The sequence below is a fragment of the Dermochelys coriacea genome, chromosome 1, assembly GCF_009764565.3.
Source record: "Dermochelys coriacea isolate rDerCor1 chromosome 1, rDerCor1.pri.v4, whole genome shotgun sequence".
NCBI classification, from domain to species: Eukaryota; Metazoa; Chordata; order Testudines; family Dermochelyidae; genus Dermochelys; species Dermochelys coriacea.
In genome coordinates, this window is record NC_050068.2 from 60776515 (window position 1) to 60793734 (window position 17220).

General features: G+C 44.3%; 1 long non-coding RNA gene across 1 annotated transcript; it reads right to left on the bottom strand.

Moving 5' to 3' along the window:
* Nucleotides 1-2204: 2204 nt before the first annotated feature.
* Nucleotides 2205-16686, bottom strand: LOC122457222. Its single transcript, XR_006276673.1, has 3 exons — nt 16293-16686; nt 11485-11611; nt 2205-2281 (listed from the first exon to the last, which is right to left on the bottom strand). It is a non-coding gene; the product is annotated as an uncharacterized LOC122457222 (long non-coding RNA).
* Nucleotides 16687-17220: the final 534 nt, after the last annotated feature.

Below are 17220 nucleotides of genomic sequence, written 5' to 3' on the forward strand. Positions count from 1 at the left end.
ATTTCCTCAGGAAACTCCCTGAAAAAGCACAAGAACAAATCCACACAGACACACCCTAGAACTGCAACCTGGGGTATTCTATCTGCTACCCAAGATCCATAAACCTGGAAATCCTGGATGCCCCATCATCTGAGGAATTGGTACTCTGACAGCAGGATTGTTTGGCTGTGTAGACTCTCTCCTCAGACCCTACGCCACCAGCACTCCCAGCTATCTTTGAGACACCACTGACTTCCTGAGGAAACTACAGTCCATCGGTGATCTTCCTGAAAACACCATCCTGGCCACGATGGATTTAGAAGCTCTCTACACCAACATTCCCACACAGATGGACTACAAGCTGTCAGGAACAGTATCCCCGATAATGTCACGGCAAACCTGGTGGCTGAACTTTGTGACTTTGTCCTCACCTATAACTATTTCACATTTGGGGACAATGTATACCTTCAAATCAGCGACACTGCTATGAGTACCCACATGACCCCACAGTATGCCAACATTTTTATGGCTGACTTAGAACAACGCTTCCTCAGCTCTCATACCCTACTCTACTTGTGCTACATTGATGACATCTTCATAATCTGGACCCATGGAAAAGAAGCTCTTGAGGAATTCCACCATGATTTCAACAATTTCCATCCCACCATCAACCTCAGCCTGGACCAGTCCACACAAGAGATCCACTTCCTGGACACTACGGTGCTAATAAGCGATGGTCACATAAACACCACCCTATACCGGAAACCTACTGACTGCTATTCCTACCTACATGCCTCCAGCTTTCATCCAGACCACACCACACGATCCATTGTCTACAGCCAAGCTCTACGATATAACCGCATTTGCTCCAACCCCTCAGACAGAGACAAACACCTACAAGATCTCTATCAAGCATTCTTACAACTACAATACCCACCTGCTGAAGTGAAGAAACAGATTGACAGAGCCAGAAGAGTACCCAGAAGTCACCTACTACAGGACAGGCCCAACAAAGAAAATAACAGAACGCCACTAGCCATCATCTTCAGCCCCCAACTAAAACCTCTCCAACACATCATCAAGGATCTACAACCTATCCTGAAGGACGACCCATCACTCTCACAGATCTTGGGAGACAGGCCAGTCCTTGCTTACAGACAGCCCCCCAACCTGAAGCAAATACTCACCAGCAACCACACAACAGAACCATTAACCCAGGAACCTATCTTTGCAACAAAGCCCGTTGCCAACTCTGTCCACATATCTATTCAGGGGACACCATCATAGGGCCTAATCATATCAGCCACACTATCAGAGGCTCATTCACCTGCACATCTACCAATGTGATATATGCCATCATGTGCCAGCAATGCCCCTCTGCCATGTACATTGGCCAAACTGGACAGTCTCTACATCAAAGAATAAATGGACAGAAATCAGACATCAAGAATTATAACATTCAAAAACCAGTCGGAGAACACTTCAATCTCTTTGGTCACTCGATTACAGACCTAACAGTGGCAATTCTTCAACAAAAAAACTTCAGAAACAGACTCCAACAAGAGACTGCTGAATTGGAATTAATTTGCAAACTGGATACAATTAACTTAGGCTTGAATAAAGACTGGGAGTGGATGGGTCATTACACAAAGTAAAACTATTTCCCCATATTTATTTCTCCCCCACTGTTCCTCAGACGTTCTTGTCAACTCTTGGAAATGGCCCACCTTGATTATCACTACCAAAGGTCCCCCCCCCACCCGCTGTCCTGCTGGTAATAGCTCACCTTAAGTGAACACTCTCTTTACAGTGTGTGTGGTAACACCCATTATTTCATGTTCTCTGTGTGTGTATATAAATCTCCCCACTGTATTTGCCACTGAATGCATCCGATGAAGTGAGCTGTAGCTCACGAAAGCTTACGCTCAGATAAATTTGTTAGTCTCTAAGGTGCCACAAGTACTCCTTTTCTTTTTGCGAATACAGACTAACACGGCTGCTATTCTGAAACAGAGCAAATACTGTGTGAGCATGGTCTTTATTTTTGACTGATAACAAAACAAGACCAAAAGCAATATCTCCATGAGAGAGAGGGAGTCTCTCTCCTGTACTGTCTTCACTGAACTCTGCTTCTTAAAATGGCTGCCTGCAGCTATAAGCCGTCCGTTCCTACAGCTTGAAAGGTACCGTACATGGGGAAAATAAGCCATAATAAATACAAGCTCCATAACAGCACACTCCTCCTGTCCCTCTCTCATGCTGATCACTACCTCTCGAAGGGCTTGCCTTGCCTCCTCTGTTTCTGAGGAGAAAGTGTACACAAGAATTTTCAATTATTAAAACCTTTCATGCTAGATAATGTCTTAACATGAGGTTGGGTTTGAGCCTGCCTCTCTCTCTCTGGAGGCTGGACATGTATTACTGACCGCATCAGTGAACAAACAGCATGAAGAGTGGAGAAGCAGATTCACATGTGGGGAAAAATAAGTTCCCTTTTATGTGGCACAGGAAACTTTCCAGGGCTCCAAAATGCATGTGATGACACACAGATAAAAATCTTCCCTTTTATACAGTCATGAAAGGGGTTTTGTTTTTCTTTCCCCCACCCCCCCCATGTTAATACAGCTGCCAGGGGATAAACACTCAGTGTGACAGAAATTAGATCCTCTTACAAGTACAGTCTCAGCCTTTGGGGATGTTATGAACACCTCTGGTTATAAAATTCCCCTTTCACCAGCACGCAGTGACTAGAGAGAGAAAGTGGGTTAGAAATGAGTGAAAAGTAGATCAAAGACAATTAGGTTCTGAAGACTTTCTGCGTTTTCTCTCCCCTCCCCTCCCAGCCCAACCTCTAAGTGCTTTGAATACTCCTTGCCCCCTCTCACCTAAAATCCCAGAGCACTGCCCTGCTTTGCCCCCGACAAGCACACAGTGGTTGGGGAGTCCAGTGTTTGGTCTTTACAGGGAATGAAACTGTATTTTAATTCTGCTTATCTCTAGCTAAAAGGCCTGTTGAGACTAGTAGCTATTTCAGATACAATGTATTATCAACAGTGTTGCTGTCTTTTCACATTTCCTTTTCCACAACTCACTCTCTTGCTGATTATAATTACCCTTTAATAGCTCATATAATTTCAGCTATATAACAACTGAGTTGTACTGTAGCTGCCAAAAGTATTATGTATTTTTAATCATTAATTGAGGCTAAATAATTCCACAACATCTCTGAGTATGATAATTAGGTAACATTGGATACATCTCATGAGTGACTTTCTTCAATATAGTGTGTGCTGTATAAGTGTAATGCACCATTTTTCTCTCCAAGAACCATTTGCATCTGATGCTGCTGATCAGAGCTAGAGTGACAGTCTCAGTGAAAACAAGCAGAATACAATGACTATACCCTGGTCTACACTAGGCATTGGGGTCGAATTTAGCAGCCTTAAATCGATGTAACCCTGCACCCGTTCACATGATGAAGCCCTTTTTTTCAACTTAAAGGGCTCTTAAAATCGATTTCCTTACTCCACCCCCGACAAGGGGATTAGCGCTGAAATTGGTTTTGCTGGGTTGAATTTGGGGTACTGTGGACACAATTAGATGGTATTGGCCTCCGGGAGCTATCCCAGAGTGCTCCATTGTGACTGCTCTGGACAGCACTCTCAACTCAGATGCACTGACCAGGTAGACAGGAAAAGACCCGCGAACTTTTGAATTTCAATTTCCTGTTTGGCCAGTGTGGCAAGCTGCAGGTGACCATGCAGAGCTCATCCGCAGAGGTGACCATGATGGAGTCCCAGAATCGCAAAAGAGCTCCAGCATGGACTGAACCAGAGGTACGGGATCTGATCGCTGTATGGGGAGAGGAATCCATGCTATCAGAACTACGTTCCAGTTTTCGAAATGCCAAAACGTTTGTGAAAATCTCCCAGGGCATGAAGGACAGAGGCCATAACAGGGACCCAAAGCAGTGCCACGTGAAACTTAAGGAGCTGAGGCAAGTCTACCAGAAAACAGAGAGGCGAAAGGCCGCTCTGGGTCAGAACCCCAAACATGCCACTTCTATGATGAGCTGCATGCCATTTTAGGGGGTTCAGGTACCACTCCCCCAGCTGTGTTGTTTGACTCCTTCAATGGAGAGGGAGGCAACACGGAAGCAAGTTTTGGGGATGAGGAAGATAGCTCACAGCAAACAAGCGGAGAAACTGGTTTTCCCGACAGCCAGGAACTGTTTCTCACCTTGGACCTAGAGCCAGTACCCCCCGAACCCTCCCAGCCTTATTCCATCCACCATAGTAGGACACTTTACCACTCCAAGCCTGTAGCACGTACTCGGGAATCATTGTAGAACAAAGCATTGCAGTGTATGTTTGCTGGCGTTCAAACATCCGTTCTTTATCTCTCTGTATTATCCTCAGGAGAGTGATATCATTCATGGTCACCTGGTGAAATAGGGTGCTTTTCTTAAGGGGACATTCAGAGGTGCCCGTTCCTGCTGGGCTGTTTGCCTATGGCTGAACAGAAATGTTCCCCGCTGTTAGCCACGCAGTGGAGGGAGGCAAAATGCAACCTTGTAACGAAAGCACATGTGCTATGTATGTAATGTTAACAGCAAGGTTTACTGTGAAAGAGTGTACCCATTGTTCTATAAAATGTGTCTTTTCAAATACCACTGTCCCTTTTTTTCTCTCCACCAGCTGCATGTGTTTCAAGGATCACAGGATCTTCTCCTTCCCAGAGACTAGCGAAGATTAGAAGGTGAAAACAACACACTCGCGATGAAATGTTCTCTGAGCTCATGCTGTCCTCCCACACTGACAGAGCACAGACGAATGCATGGAGGCAGACAATGTCAGAGTGCAGGAAAGCACAAAATGACCAGGAGGAGAGGTGGCAGGCTGTAGAGAGGGCTGAAGCTGAAAGGTGGTGGCAGCGTGATGAGAGGAGGCAGGATTCAATGCTGAGGCTGCTGGAGGATCAAACTAATATGCTCCAGCATATGGTTGAGCGGCAGGAAAGGCAGCAGGAGCACAGACTGCTGCTACAGCCCCTGTGTAATCAACCACCCTCCTCCCCAAGTTCCATAGCCTCCTCACCCAGATGCCCAAGAATGTGGTGGAGGGGCCTCCAGCCACTCCACCCCAGAGCATTGCCCAAGTAACAGAAGGCTGGCATTCAATAAGTTTTAAACTTTTAAAGTGCTGTGTGGCCTTGTCCTTCCCTCCTCCACCACCCCTCCTGGGCTACCTTGGTAATTATCCCCCTATTTGTGTGATGAATTAATAAAGAATGCATGAATGTGAAGCAACAATGACTTTATTGCCTCTGCAAGCGGTGATCAAAGGGAGGTGGAGAGGGTGGTTAGCTTACAGGGAAGTAGAGTGAACCAATGGGCGGGGTGTTTCATCAAGGAGAAACAAACAGAACTTTCACACTATAGCCTGGCCAGTCATGAAACTGGTTTTCAAAGCTTCTCTGATGCACACCACACCCTCCTGTCCTCTTCTAACTGCCCTGGTGTCTGGCTGTGTGTAACCAGCAGCCAGGCGATTTGCCTCAACCTCCCACCCTGCCATAAACATCTCCCCTTTAATCTCACAGATATTGTGGAGCGCACAGCATGCAGTAATAACAGTGGGAATATTGGTTTCACTGAGGTTTAACCAAGTCAGTAAACTGCGCCAGCGTGCTTTTAAACGTCCAAATGCACATTCTACCACCATTCTGCACTTGCTCAGCCTGTAGTTGAACAGCTCCTGACTACTCTCCAGGCTGCCTATGTATGGCTTCATGAGCCATGGCATTAAGGGGTAGGCTGTGTCCCCAAGGATAACTATAGGCATTTCAATATCCCCAATAGTTATTTTCTGGTCTGGGAAGAAAGTCCCTTCCTCCAGCTTTTGAAACAGACCAGAGTTCCTGAAGATGCGAGCATCATGTACCTTTCCCAGCCATCCCACGTTGATGTTGGTGAAATGTCCCTTGTGATCCACCAGTGCTTGCAGCACTATTGAAAAGTACCCCTTGTGGTTTATGTACTCGCTGGCTTGGTACTCCGGTACAAAAATAGGGATATGGGTTCTGTCTATGGCCCCATCACAATTAGGGAATCCCATTGCAGCAAAGCCATCCACTATGACCTGCACATTTCTCAGGGTCATTACCCTTGATATCAGAAGATCTTTGATTGCGTTGGCTACTTGCATCACAGCAGCCCCCACCCTAGATTTGCCCACTCCAAATTGATTCCTGACTGACCAGTAGCTGTCTGGCGTTGCAAGCTTCCACAGGGCTATTGCCACTCGCTTCTCAGCTGTGAGGGCTGCTTTCATCTTGGTATTCTTGCGCCTCAGGGCAGGGGAAAGCAAGTCACAAAGTTCCATGAAAGTGCCATTACTCATGCGAAAGTTTCGCTGCCACTGCGAATCGTCCCAGACCTGCAACACTATGCGGTCCCACCAGTCTGTGCTTGTTTCCCAAGCCCAGAATCGGCATTCCACCGCATGAACCTGCCCCATTAGCATCATGATGCCCACATTGGCAGGGCCTGTGCTTTGAGAGAAGTCTGTGTCCATGTCCTCATCACTCTTGTCACCGCGCTGATGTCACCTAACTCGCCCAGTTTCGCTTTGCCAGGTTCTGGTGCTGCATATACTGCTGCATAATGCATGTGGTGTTTAATGTGCTCCTAATTGCCAAAGTGATCTGAGTGGGCTCCATGCTTGCCGTGGTATGGCGTCTGCACAGAAAAAAGGCGTGGAACGATTGTCTGCTGTTGCCCTGACAGAGGGAGGGGCAACTGACGACATGGCTTACAGGGTTGGTTTACAGGGAATTAAAATCAACAAAAGGGGTGGCTTTGCGAGAAACTGAATGGCCGCCTCAAGGATAGAACTCAAAACCTCAAGGATAGAACTCAAAACTGGGTTTAGCAGGCCATTGATTTCACAGAGGGAGGGAGGGAGGAGAAAATCAATACAAAACAAATCTGGTCTATTTCTTGTTTTGAGCCACTTCATCTATCTTTATACATCATGCTGGCAGCAGACTGTGCAGTACAACCGCTAGCCATCGTCATCTCCTGGGTGCTCGGCAGAAGATGGTGCAGTATGATTACTGGCCATCGTCTTCTGCTAGCTGCAGATTAAAAGAAAGTGCACTGCTGGTAGGACTCAATCGCCCTGAGACAAAACAAGGGAAATGACCTGGCTGAGTCACTCCCATGTTTGCCCAGGTGCCCGGTTAAAAGAGCACCCAGGACTACGTCGACGATGGCTACCAGTCATACTGCACTGTCTGCTGCCAAAAGGCAATAGACTGCTGCTGTGTAGCAATGCAGTACCATGTCCGCCAGCACCCAGAAGACATAGGGTGACGGTTAGCTGAGCGGGCTCCATGCTTGCCATGGTATGGCGTCTGCACAGGTAACTCAAGAAAAAAGGTGCAAAACAATTGTCTGCCCTTGCTTTTACGGAGGGAGGGAGGGAACGGAGGCTTGACGATATGTACCCAGAACCACCCGCAACAATGTTTTAGCCCCATCAGGCACTGGGATTTCTATCAGAATTCAAATGGGTGGTGGAGACTGCAGGAACTGTGGGATAGCTACCCACCGTGCAAAGCTCTGGAAGTCGACTGTTGCCTCGGTACTGTGGACACAGTCCACCGACTACATGCACTTAGAGCATTTGTGTGGGGACACACACACTTGACTGTATAAAAATGCTTTCTACTAAACCGACTTCTATAAATTCGACCTAATTTCGTAATGTAGACATACCATATGAGAGGATTCAAAGTCTGGATATATAGAAATTTGGAATATTGGTTAGGGCCCCTATTTAGCTGTCTGTAAGTGAAACCATCTCAGCACAAGTCCACTAACACATACCAACTGTCTCTAAGGTGGGATAACATGATTTCACAGTCTGCTCTAACAAATGTCATGGAGACATCCAGCCATATGAATACGACCCACAGCCAAGAAGATATTACCCATTGGTGTCAGTGCCAATTCCATTCCATGCCCTGATTGGATGCCCAACTGGAAGGAGTAAAGGAAGGCAGTATCAAGATGGAGGTAACCCTTGTGAAAGTTCACTTAGCTTACTTAGGATTGGGAAATTTAGATATTGAGCCATATTTGGGGAGGTTGCTTGAGTCAGGTGATAGTTTCTAAATAACAAGCTTGAATAGATCATAGATTTCTCAAAGAAGGTGTTGAAAATCTCATTTGTAGGCATCTCAGATACTCTGGACTCTTTCTCTAGTCATGAAAGGAATGGTTCAGAGCTGCAGGAGGTGGCTTGGCTTTCCTGCAGTGCTTCTAGGACCTCTTGTTATGTGAAAAAGAAAAGGAGTACTTGTGGCACCTTAGAGACTAACAAATTTATTTGAGCATAAGCTTTCGTGAGCTACAGCTCACTTCATCAGATGCATTCGTGAAGGGGCTGAATTCAGAATGAGAAGGTATTTGAGATACCAGGCCTTGGATGCAAGTGATTTTCTCTGAGAAGCAGGGTGACGATAGTGTTTCACTGTGAGAGGTGCTGGTTTATGGAGTTGAGTGGAAGCATTCTAGGCTAACAAGACCATTCACAGCCCGAATAGTTCGGTGGGGCATTATTTAGCAAATACCATGATTGGACAGAGGTGGATCATTTTACTTTTTCCACAGGCAGAAAGAAAGAATTCCCTGTCCAGGAGCTTGTTGATATCTGCCCATGTTTTCTGCCATTAACATTAAGTTTTCTTATCTAGTCCTAGGCCACCAGAGAACTATGGATATCTATAGGGGTGATGGGAAGAGAATGGAATTTTGGTGCCTGAATGTCAATGACCTTTCCTGCTTGCACCTCCTTCTCACCTCTACTAAATCATCTGTTCCTTTCAGATTCCCTTTACCTAAGGATGCCCTCTTGAAGGGAAGGCCTGCTGACCTGCTATCCTGACATTTCCAACTAAGTGGATTCACTGTCTTTCTGGTATTTTCCTAAGTGGGCACTGTCTCCTTCTATCTGTCTTTGTCTCTCTCTGTCTCCAGTGGACACTGCAGGCCCCCTTTTCCCATATCAGTCTGAGGGTGGCCAGAAATACCACTGACTTTGTTACTTCAGACGTCCCAGTCAGGAAATGGAAGTAAAAAGTAAACCTTAGCCAGACATTTCAGTCTCTCTCTAAAGTCTCATGTTGAGTTTGCCTCAGTAGGTGGGCAAAAGTTTGAGGTGGAGTTTCTTGTTCTATCTGAAACAAATCCCCAAAAACAAAACAATCCCCAATGTAAGATGGGGGGAAGGAACACAGATCCTCAGTTAATTTGGACAAGGTTTTGATAATGATTTACCCATGACTGCTAAAAAGAGACGTTACAGCAGAGAACAATGTGAATTTATCAGATACTGAAGCCAGATGTGGACTCGTAATGATGAACACATATATAGTACAAAACCAGTGTCTCCTCTGCATCTGATGTTATGCAGCCAAAAAAGAGCTTTTTGTGAAATTGTTAAGGTTGACACCTGACACAAAAGCAGGGAAATAAAAAGTTCTTTTTAGTTACATTAACACCAAGCTGTACATCTCCTCTACTCTTCCATAATTCCTACCATTGACCAACAAGTTGGCTTTCCATGAGCCCTCAATAAGCTGTATGTCTCCTGCAACCAGATCTCAGGGAGGAATAAGATCAGCTGAGAAACAATCTACAATGGTCAACACACACCTGTGTTTAATCTGTCTTCAGTTGCACCACTTCTGTTGCACTTAGTTATCACCATCAGCATGAAGTGAGTTACCCTGATGCTAATGGTAATGCTGAAGCACTGATGCCGACTTCCTCATATAAACGCTTAATTGTTGCTAGTGATTCCCATGGTAGCATTAGCCAGTTTAACATTACATAGCATGAGAAAATTAAATGATCAGTGTCAGGTTAGAACTGTTCATTGTTCTTTCTTTGTTTTTGTAAATGCTAGTGTGATGTGAGAATAATTACTATGCTGGGGTTATTGCCTTTGCCATTGCCCTGTGTATGTGTTTTAAATTGTCTATAATACTGTTGTCTTGGAAGGGAAGGGACAGGAAGTAGGAGGAAACGGAGATTGATCTGAGATTAAAGTGGGAGTTTACTCTGATCACTTACAGGGTCCATTTGTAAGATCACAGTCCCAAAGCAAATGTCATCCAAGCTGGATTTGCTTTAAAGGGACCCTGTCAATTTAAAAATCACACTTCTTGCTGGGTCTTTTACCTCATGTTGCTACAGAAAACACCTAAGTCTACTATAGTCTTGTATTACCTTTGTAACACATACAATTATTATAGCTAAAAGACTAGAGAAACATATTTCTGTATTTTTTTTCAAATTTGTTTAATTAGTGCATTTGACAGCACTCTGCCTCTAGGCCGTAGATGAAGCTGAAAAACTGCAAAGAACACTGTGTAACATTTTGTCCAAAATTTGTCATCCCCTTTCATTGAAATTTCAAACAGTGGACCAGTTTTTCGTCAGTTTCAATGTTTTTCTCTATATAGTCAGTTAGTAAGTAAACTTTCCTGTTGTCTGTGTGTCTCTTTCAGTCAGCTAGAAGGGCAAGTAAAACATAAATACATTTGAACATGTGATTTTTTTTTTGTAATCAGTACAATACACACAGTGCTTGCTTGAACGGCATATCATCTTAGGTCTTGATCCTGCAAAGAGCTCTGTGTGGGAACCAGTATCTGCCCGTGCAGAGTTCATTACAAAATTGGGCTTGATTTCAGGCATGATTTGATGAAAGGGGGAACAAAACACAAGGCAGGAAGGCATAAATGAATATTACCAATTGAAATACTGTATTGTATGGAAATGCTTCTGCTCTTTACCCTTCATGGGAGGTGGCAGCTCATAGACCTTTGACAGGGAGTAGGTACATGCTGGCTGCAGGAGTTTCTCACTTTCAGCCATACACAGACATGGCAGCCCTGAGTGAACGAATACCTGCAGCTTTAAGAAAATAGTGAAAGTGTGGCTGATAAAGAGATCTATTTGACTGTGACAACTGTGAGTCACTGTCAGTATTAGACATCCTGAGAGAAAGGGGGAGACAAACGTGGTTGTTCACAGCCTTTGTTTGGCAGCTTTCAGAGATTTGAAGGAGCTGAACAAAATGATGCAGTGCTACATGCCAACTGTTGGGCTTTATCAAATAATAAAGCAATCCCACTGGGTATTAAGAGGCATGGAATTATTCTAATGAGTCTGGCAAAATCTCATTAGGATGAACAGCAGGCAATTACAAAGTGTATGATCGGTATGCAAATGACTTTCTTTCCTCTCTCTGACTACACGCAGTTTCTTGGGCTTGCAGAATAGGAGCTGTCAGAGAAATGATTACTCACTGGAGCAAAGTACTGTATACAGTGGGGTCAGTGTTTCAGATGTACCAGTGGTAGAGATGGATGAGGTCTGGAAATATATTCCATCCTCAGCGCAAGAACCCCTCTGCATCACTAAATTCTTACCTTATGAAGAGGTGGGGAGCAGACATCTTTCTGTTAGGCCTCCAGAGGTAGTGCTTCCAGGAATACCTTCAGAGTGTGACCAGGTCTGTGGTGCGTGCTGTTACAACCCAGAGTAGCTTCTCAGCAGCTGTGGGAAGTGGGGACATGATTTGGGGGATGCAGTGAATGACGCTAAAAATGACAGCTCCCATTGGTGGAGAGGTAAATTAGGTGGACAAAGTTGCTTGTATGCCTCTAAGTCTGAACTCTCTACTCTGGATTCAGAAATGCTCTTCTAATTAAATAGAAAATGTCAGGTATGCATACTAAAGTTTTGCTGTGCATGGTAAATGACTCCTTTGTCCCATTTTGCTGTCTTATGTCAGGCAGTGTAATCCCTGATATATTCCGTTTTCCAGGTCTGAGAAACTCTGTGTAGGCCTCTAAAATGATTGTAGGAAATCAGGCTTTCATTGTATCCAGCTATAATTAATAGTTTTAAATCATATTTTATTTCTTACCCAAGGTCTGATTTTGCTCCTTATATAAGTCAGTGGCAAAACTTTTTGCACAGTAGACAGAAAATTCCACAAGGGACTCATTTTTCTGTTGGAGTGTGGCAGGGAAGTTGGATGGGGAGGAGAGAAGAGAATTGAAGAGCTTTAAGGAAGATTAGATAAAACGACACAGACAAATATTCCAATCAGTCTTCTCTCCAATGTGTGGAAGCCAAACGCATTCACTGCACTGTCCACATGTGGCTGTGGTTTGCTCCCAAATAAGTAGTAGGAAGTTTTCTCCTGTCCCTCCCCTTCTCCCTCATGTAGAATGTGGGACTCTGGAAGGCAAAACACCAACAGTGTAGAAGTCTTGTGCTTCCACTGTGCCTTTTGGCTCCTTCAGGAGTCCTTTTGCCAAGGACTCTCCATCATGAAGGGGAAAGTTGGGTAAATTAATGGTGATAGTTAGGCATTTACTTCCACTCTAAAGGGCCATGGAGTTGGGAAGAAAATGATGCCTTAAAGAGCAACCATTCCTTGGCACAGACTCCTCCTAGCTCACCCTTTCCAACAGCATAAAGCCCAATCTGGAAGGGGGGAAATGATTCCATGGAGGAGGCAGTGTCCTTCGATTGCCCCTCTCCCTGGAAGACTCAATCCATTTAACTTGAAGGGTCAATGTGATCCATAGATATTAAGGTGGATGTCCTCCATTGCTAGAACCAAGCTGTGATGGAGCTCTAGCCACAGTACTTTCCAGTGACAGAACTGGAAAGAGATTATTGGGTAAATACTCTGTCAAGTGGGCCAGGCTGTCTTCCCAAAAGGTTAGTGAATGGATATTTTTAGATTTAGTACATAGGGAGTTTTTAAAGCTGTTTATATAGTTTAGTAATCATTTTATATTAAATAATTGTATTAAATCTGACCTCTATAATCTAAGCACTGCCAAAATGATTGTGGTCCAAACATTACATTAAATATTAAAAAGCAGAATGGGTCCATTTGCACTGCAGAGGAGTTCACTCCCAAGATTGGATTACACATGTCGATGTTGGGTGTTCCAAACCAAATCGACAGCTGTACAACGATGCCACAGGCTTCTGTTTCTGTTTAGCCTGTTTTGCTGACCGACGAAAAGAGATGGAAATTCCAAACCTGAAATACAGGGCTTGGACAAATATATTTTTTTCCTTATATAGTCTATGTACACTACTGGCTGGTCATAAAATGTATAGCTTTACTTAATGAAGGTCTTCTATTCATTATGAAGTTCTTCTGTACCATGGTCAGCTTTTACAGTAGTGACCAAACCAAGCTGGAGAGAGTACTGTCATTATTCTCTATTTAGAACAGAGATAGCGGGGAACCTGAGGTGTTACCCTGAAAACACAGAGCAGGCAAGTTTTATTCTCTTTGTATTTTTGTACAGACCTAATATCCTATGCTGGATCCGCAGGATTAATCTTTACTTTCTTATGGTAGCTCCATTAAAGACAATGGGAGTAGTGCATTGCTCAACCCTAAAAAGTCAAGCCACTTTTTTTTGGGTGCCTAAATATGAATGTGCATCTAACTTTAAGCACAAAAGTTTGATCTAAGCAATTTAGCTAAGCTCACAAGAAGTCTGTGCAGATCCAGGATCCTAATGCCCACTTCCTGACTCTCTAGCCTTCTTCCTTTTGATAACAGACTAATCAAATCATTCTGCCTTCACCTAGTCTTTGTTCATAGCAATCCCTCAATCCCCGTGACTTCACAATTCATCTACTGTACAAGGTAGATTGTGCACCAAGGTACGGCAGCCCGTACAAAAGATGGTTGTTCAGAAGGTGATGTCTGCTTGAAGGTAGACACTGGCACTGGGAAAATGCAAAGGAGGGCAGGTCTAGAGAGAGTCATTTATAGAAGCCAGGATGGACTTAAGCAGGAAAAAATGTGGTCTTTATTGTTGGACTGTGACACTGACCAAGAATTACTCCCAGTTCTGACTAACAGTTCAGTTTGCTCCGTTGTTCCTGGGACATTGAATACATCTAACTGACAATCCTCCTCATCTCTCTCCCTCCTTTTTTTAAGCAGTACCAAATAGATCCTTTTAGTTTCCTGTCTTCTTTTTCTTTGAATAGCAAATGTGGCCATTCGAGTGGGTAACCCTTTCCTAGCACGACTGATTGTATAGATACTGGGTCAAATTGTGCTCACCGGACCTAATTGTGCTCCTGGGATGGACAAAAAGGCCTCCCCCCAACTAGATCAGCTCTTTTCCCTTCTCCTGGGCACTAGAGAAAGCTCTCAGCAGGTCCAGGGATCTATGTGGAGGAGTGGGCTGGGGGATGGGTGAACTGGGCACCCAGAGATGAGCACCTCATTACTTTTCAGCACCTTCTTACAGATTCTTGAGAGTTCTAGGGGCTGCTGTGTCCAGAGGTGGCCCTTGGGAAAGCCACAGGAGGTCAAGAGCCCATGCATGATACTAAGTCCTTGTGATACTGAGTCCTGTGCTTCCACATACAGCCACAAGATTTATAGGCCAAACCTTTGTGTTCTCCTCTCAGTGAGATAACACAAAGAAAACTTTGCTGAGGGACTGTAGTGAGGTAAGGCTCACTGGTGCGGTGCCTCTTGCTGGTCATCCAGTGAATTAGCTCACGTCCAGCTCCAGAGCGCCCTCCGCTGGTCAGTATCTCACCTGCCTCAGGCCCCATGTGCCCTTTACCTCAGGGTTCTGCCCCAATGATATCACCACACTCTGGGTCTCCCCTCCCAGGGGAACCCCCAACTCTCTAAACCCACCTTGTCTCAGTGGCTACTGCCAGTCGTCATCTAGCCCCTGCTCACTGGGGCAGACTGCAATCTGTAAGGGTCACTCATCATTGGCAAGGGGTTAGGACCTGCCACCTTTGCCTATCCCCAGGCTGCACCTTTGCAACCCCAGTACCTATTTTGGCCTTTAGCAAGGCTAGAGAGAGACTGACCCAGCTCCCCCCTGAGCCCTTATAACAGGACCAGGTGTGGCCTGATCGGGGCGTGGCCCCAGCTGTGGCTGCTTCCCCAATCAGCCTAGCCTGTTCTCTCAGGAGCAGGGTACCTGCCCCACTACAGGGACCCATGCAGAGTTATCTTCACTCTTCCTGGGTGTTACCATACCGGGGAACAATCTCACCCACAGGTACAACTGTTTTTGACTTCAGTGTAACTGAGAGCAGAATTCAGTTCATCACATAGAATTAACTTTTTTTTTTTTTAATCTGTGCAACTAGGTTTTAACCTATGGAACTATGAACTGCAATTACGATCGTTAGCCTGCTGATTTCTATCCTTTTATATAGGAGATAGAACACTTCCACAGAACATTGAGTGCTAACTAAACCCACATTATATTACCATACAGTTGCAATCAACAACCCAAGAAACAATAATTCCTTTATAAGTATATACTACCATAAAGAACTTAAGTGGCGCCATGTGTTATAAATCACAGTTGATACAGGCATTAGAGAAGCCTTTATTCTATTAACTGCACAACAAAGTATCTCCTCTTGAAAATGTTTTTATCTTCTTGGTATCCTAAGCATGAGGTGGTGTTACTCGGAGAAAGCACTTCGATTTAATGATAGCATACTATCAGATTACTCCCCCCCCCCACCAGTCCTGTGTTTAGCTTTTGTCAATTTCTTAACATTTCTAAAACATTGAATGCCAGCCAGAGACACCTTTTAACATATGATGATAATACATAGGTCTGTCAAGCAGGCAAATGAAACTTGGTACCAAACCGACTGTATGAACTGCAATTAATATGGTTTGGCTGTAGATCTGTAGGCAATGGTCCCTCTTTTAATCATACAATTACAGAGAAACTGATGTGTTTCAGGGTTTATGAAAGAATTATTGCTGAGCAACTATTGCAGTGGTTTCAGTAAATATTGGTTGAAAGTTTCAATAAATTCACTTTGACCATGGTTGCTTTTCATGAGCATCCATGTGATCCAGTAAAAGGCTTTTCATGAGAATTCACACCAGAAACCTGGTCATAAGAGTTACATTCATTCTATCAAGGAACAGAAACAATGTCATGTGACTTACATGACTAATCACAACTAAGCAAACACCACTTGTTTTAGAGATTTCCAATGCCAGGACAGAGGAAATGATGAATTCCAAATAAATTGGAAGAGACTGCAGTCAGATTGTGGCTATTACATGAATACAAAAATAATTGATTGAATGAATCATTACTAATTATTTACTCAGCTCTAAAAACTAATAATTTGTCTCATACCAGCTACATGTGCTGACCCCAAATGCTACATTGAAATGTCTCACATTTACACTTTGGAATCCATGCATGATTTGATTCACAAGGATTCAAAGTAAACCAATCAAGCTTGGTTTGGGGATTGAGGTCAACAAAGTCAAAAAAGGTCTCCCAGGCTGGCTTTCCAAACTATCCCTTCCTTCCACTTCCCAGATCCAATGTCTTCAGGAAGGTCTTGGGGTTTGTTGAGGAAGGCGGGAAGTTGAGTAAATAGCGAAAGACTCGCTGTGGGGAGGGGAATTGTCAAGCTGTTCAGTACAAATATCCACAGCCCATGTTCACTGAACATTGTGAGTAAAAGCTAAAGTTCAACTTCAACCCCAGAACTAAGTTTTAGTGGGTCTGGAGCTCAGAATAATTTGCATAGTTCTTCTCATGTTACAAAGATCTTCTGGGATTCATCCTGTGATGAGTCATTACACAAAGTAAAACTATTTCCCCATGTTATTTCTCCCCCCCACCCCACCCCACCCCCCACTGTTCCTCAGATATTCTTGTTAACTGCTGGAAATAGCCTACCTTGCTTGTCACCATGAAAGGTTTTCCTCCTCCCCCCGCCCCGCTGCTGGTGATGGCTTATCTTAAGTGATCACTCTCCTTACAGCATGTATGATAAATCCATTGTTTCATGTTCTCTGTGTGTGTATATCAACCTCCCCTCTGTTTTTTCCACCAAATGCATCCGATGAAGTGAGCTGTAGCTCATGAAAGCTTATGCTCAAATAAATTTGTTAGTCTCTAAGGTGCCACAAGTACTCCTTTTCATCCTGTGTTCTGAATTCCAGAGGGGAAATTAATGGGTTACCCTCATAGGTAATTATGAATAGAAGCTGGTAGCAGGCATTCCAAGCTAGCTAGAGACTGCCTCTGTCCCTATGCAATACTACTGCAGCTGGTATCAGTAGGAGAATTCAGATGGAGCCCCGTTCACTTTAA